The sequence below is a fragment of the Triturus cristatus genome, chromosome 1_1 (genome assembly GCF_964204655.1).
Source record: "Triturus cristatus chromosome 1_1, aTriCri1.1, whole genome shotgun sequence".
Classification (NCBI taxonomy): domain Eukaryota; kingdom Metazoa; phylum Chordata; class Amphibia; order Caudata; family Salamandridae; genus Triturus; species Triturus cristatus.
Window position 1 is genome coordinate 1106815468 of NC_140579.1, and position 5000 is coordinate 1106820467.

Here is a 5000-nt window from a genome sequence, read left to right on the forward strand (position 1 = left end):
GGCTGAGAGGCAGGAGCGTACCCGGGCCCCTGGGGGCCCCAGCGGGCGGGCCCCGGGTCTGCTTTCCCCCATCTCGGGATCTCCGGACCTCACGGAGGTCTGACCCAGCAAACCCGGCGAAGATAGGACCATCGGGAAGGGGCTGAGAGGCAGGAGCGTACCCAGGCCCCTGGGGGCCCCGGCGGGTGGGCTCCGGGTCTGCCTTCCCCCGTCTCGGGATCGCCGGACCTCATGGAGCTCTGACCGAGCAAACTCGGAGAAACAGGACCATCGGGAAGGGGGCTGAGAGGCAGGTGTGCGTACCCGGGGCCCTGGGGGCCCCGCTTCGGGTGGGCCCGGGTGCTGCCTTCCCCTGTCTCGGGATCCACGGACCTCACGGGGCTCTGACCTAGAAAACTCGGAGAGAAAGGAATATCGGGAAGGGGCTGAGAGGTAGGAGCATACCCGGGCCCCTCGGGGCCCCGGCGGGCGGGCCCCGGGTCTGACTTCCCCTGATTCAGAATCGCCAAACCTCACTTTGGTCTGACTGACCCTCTCCCTAGTAATCCGGAGGAAAGTTACCCCCCTTTCTTGTAATCCGTGCGCACGAGGTGACAGAGGGGACCCTAGGCGCGAATGTACCCGAACTCCTGGAGCCCTCGCTGGGAACCAGGAGGCAAATAGACCCTCATCGAGACTTCCAGGCAAGCTTGGCCATCTGGTCGCCCCATAGGAAAGCATTGTGCGCGACCAGATGGCCGAGGGGAAAGGAGCAACCAGATGGCCGAAGGGACTTGAGCAACCAGATGGCCGAGGGGACAGGCGCGAATAGATGGCCGAGGGGAATGGGGAAAGGGAAGGGGAAGCCTCCCCGGGCCCTCCGGACCCCGTCCCGGGCACCCTGCCACGCGGTAGGACCCAGGACGGAGCCCGGGGTGGGGGGGGCCGCCCTCCCCGGGGCCCCCAGGGGCCCGGCAGGAGCTCCTGAACCCAGAAGAGCAAGGGGACGCTCCCCGGACACAGCGGAACCCTGTCCCGGGCCTTTGGGAGTGCCGCAGGGTGGGGGAGAGAGCCTGGGGCCGGAGACCCCGACCCGGGGCCTGGCCGGGCCCCTGGACCCAGCCGGGGCCCCCAGGCCCGCAAGCGCAGGGGAAGCCTCCCCGGGCACTCTGGACCCCGCCCCGGGCACCCTGCCACGCGGCAGGACCCAGGACGGAGCCCGGGGCGGGGAGACCGCCCTCCCCGGGGCCCCCAGGGGCCCAGACGGATCTCCTGAACCCAGACGAGCGAGGGGAGGCTCCCCGGACACAACGGAACCCCGTCCTGGGCCTTTGGGAGTGCCGCAGGCCGGGGGATGGGGCCCGGGGCCAGAGACCCCGACCCAGGGCCCAGCCGGGCCCCTGGACCCACCCGAGGTCCACAGGCATGCAGGCGCAGGGGAAGCATCCCCGGGCCCTCTGGACCCCGCCCCGGGCACCCTGCCACGCGGCAGGACCCATGACGGAGCCCGGGGCGGGGAGGCCACCCTCCCTGGGGTCCCCAGGGGCCCGGATGGAGCTCCTGAACCCAGACAAGAGAGGGGAGGCTCCCCGGACACAACGGAACCCAGTCTTGGGCCTTTGGAAGTGCCGCAGGCCGGGGGACAGGGCCCGGGCCGGAGACCCTGACCCGGGGCCCGGCCGGGCCCCTGGACCCAGCCGGGGCCCGCAGGCACAGTGGAAGCATCCCCGGGCCCTCCGGACACCGCCCCGGGGCCCGGCAGGGCCCCTGGACCCAGCCGGGGCCCCCAGGTCCGCAGGCGCAGGGGAAGCCTCCCCGGGCCCTCTGGACCCCGTCCCGGGCACCCTGCCACGCTGCAGGACCCAGGACGGAGCCAGGGCAGGGAGGCCGCCCTCCCCGGGGCCCTCAGGGGCCTGGCCGGAGCTCCTGAACCCAGCCGACCGAGGGGAGGCTCCCTGGCCACAACGGAACCCTGTCCCGGGCCTTTGGGAGTGCCGCAGGCCGGGGGACGGGGCCCGGGGCCCGGAGCCCCTGACCCAGGGCCCGGCCGGGCCCCTGGACCCAGCCAGGGCTCTCAGGACCACAGGTGCAGGGGAAGCCTCCCCGGACCCTCCGGACCCCTTGTCCCGGGCACCCTGCCACGCGGCAGGCCCAGGGACAGAACCAGGGCAGCATCCGGGCCCATCCAGCTGCCGGCTGAGGACCGAGAGGGGTCCCAGAGTACCCTGTCCCTAGTAATCCGGCGGAAGGCTACCCCCCTTTCTTGAAACCTGCGCGCTCAGCGTGATGGAAGGGACCCTTGGGGCGAATGCGCCCGGCCTCCTGGAGCCCTGGTTGGGATACGGGAGGCGAATGGACCCTCATCGGGACTTCCGGGCCAGCCCAGCCATCTGGCCCCCCTTATAGGAAAGCATTGCGTGCGACCAGATGGCCGAGGGGAAAGGAGCGACAAGATGGCCAGCAACTGAAAGGACTCCAGCCTGCCCGCCCAGAGCCGGGCCGTAGCGGTAGGGCTCCCGCCTGATCCAAGGGCTTGGTGGGCTCTGCTTCCCGTGGGGGGCTCGGGGACAGGGACTGGGCCTCAGGCACGGGAAGGACAGACGGAGCTCTCGGGCCCGGGCGCCCCGGGGGGAGGACTGCCCGGGACCCGTGGAGCCCGTCCCTGGGCACTTTGCCACGCCGCGGGCCAGAGGAGGGAGCCCCGGACGCCTGGGAGGATGTTGCCTGGGCACAGCCCATCTGGTCCCCGGCAAAGAACCACCAGCCCCGGAGGGGTGTTCCGGCATACCCTGCCCCTACTAATCCGGAGGAAGGCTACCCACCTTTCTTGTAACCCCCGCGCTCCGAGTGACGGAGGGGACCCTAGGCGCGGACGCGCCCGGCCTCCTGGAGCCCTGGCTGGGATCCGGGAGACGAATGGACCCTCATCGGGACTACCAGGCCGGCACGGCCATCTGGTCGCCCCATTGGAAAGCATTGCGCGCGACCAGATGGCCAAGGGGAAAGAAGCGACCAGATGGCCGGCAACTGAAAGGACTCCCGTCTGCCCGCCCAGAGCCGGGTCATAGCGGTAGGGCTCCCGCCTGATCCACGGGCTCGGTGGGCTCTGCTTTCCGGGGGGGGCTCGGGGACAGCGGCTGGGCCTCAGGCACGGGGAGGACAGACGGAGCTCTCGGGCCCGGGCGCCCCGGGGGGAGGACTGCCCGGGACCCGTGGAGCCCATCCCTGGGCACTTTGCCATGCCGCGGGCCGGAGGAGGGAGCCCCGGACGCCTGGGAGGATGTTGCCCGGGCAAAGCCCATCTGGTCCCCGGCAAAGAACCACCAGCCCCGGAGGGGTGTTCCGGCATACCCTGCTCCTAATAATCCGGAGGAAGGCTACCCACCTTTCTTGTAACCCTCGCGCTCAGAGTGACGGAGGGGATCCTAGGCGCGGATGCGCCCGAACTCCTGGAGCCCTGACTGGGATCCGGGAGTCAAATAAGCCCTCATCGGGGCTTCCAGGCTGGCCCGGCCATCTGGTCGCCCCATTGGAAAGCATTGCGTGCGACCAGATGGCCGATGGGAAAGGCGCGACCAGATGGCCGGGACTGAAAGGATTCCCATCTGTCCAACCCCGAGCCTTCGCGCTAGGGTTCCCGCCTGCCCACACAGGGCTCCGTGGCTGCAGGGCTCCGGGGCTGCAGGGCTCCGGGGCTGCAGGGCTCCGGGGCCTGCAGGGCTCCGGGCCTGCAGGGCTCTGGGCCTGCAGGACTCCGGGGCTGCAGGGCTCCAGGGCTGCAGGGCTCCGGGGCTGCAGGGCTCCAGGGCTGCAGGGCTGCAGGGCTCCGGGGCTGCAGGGCTCCAGGCCTGCAGGGCTCCGGGCCTGTAGGGCTCCGGGCCTGCAGGGCTCCGGGGCTCCGGGCTGAAGGGCTCCAGGGCTGCAGGGCTTTGGGGCTGCAGGCCTCGGGGGGCTCGTAGACCCCACGCTGGGCCTCAGGCATGGGAGGCCCAGCGGAGCTCCCGGGGCGCGGACGCCCGGGGGACCCATGGAGCCCGTCCCGGGCACTTTGCCTCGCCGCGGGCTGGAGGAGGGAGCACCGCACGCCCCGGGGAAGTGTCGTCCGGGCTTGGCCCATCTGGTCCCCGCCTGAGAAACTGCCATCCCCAGGAGGGGTGTCCCGGCATACCCTGCCCCTAGTAATCCGGAGGAAGGCTACCCCCATTTCTGGTAAACCGTGAGCACTGAGTGAGGGAGGGGACCCTAGGCCTGGGCGCACCCGACTTCTTGGAGCACTTCCTGGGATCAGGAAGGCGAATGAGCCCCCATCGGGACTTCCAGGGCAGCCCGGCCATCTGGTCACCCCATTGGAAAGCATTGCGTGCGACCAGATGGCTGAGGGAAAGGTGCGACCAGATGGCCGGGACCGAAAGGACTCCCATCTGCCCTTGCCGAGTCATAGCGGTAGGGCTCCCACCTGCACTTGCAGGGCTCTGGAGCTCTGCACCAGGAACCCTTGTCCCGGGCAGATGGACACTTGGCAGGCCGCAGGACACGAGCTCCCAGGCCCTGACCGAAACTCAGGAGGCCCGGGCCGATCTCTGCTTCTCAACGCAGCCAGCCCGGGGAGATCGGGGAGCCTGCCCAAGCACGAGGGACCCCAGTCCCGGGCACACGGTCCATCAGGTTGTGCGCTCGTTTTCCACAATTTTTTCCAGAATAGTGCGTAGTTGCGCTAGGCAAAGTCCGCCCAGCCCTACTCAGGATGTGCTCTCGTTTTCCAAATTTGTTTTCAAAATTCTGCGTAGTGGCGCTACGCAAAGTCTGCCCAGTCCTAACCAAACTCCTACTACGCAGTGGAAAGGACTTAGCCAGCCACCCACCCACCTGGCCCGGTCCCTGCTTCTGATCCCAGCCAGGTCTGGGGAGCCTCCCTTGGCTCAATGGACCCCAACACGGGCACCCGGACCCTCACCAGGCCGCAGGACGGGTTCTCACGAACCACATGGTTGTATAGGGGTGGGCATAAAACTACGCTCCGT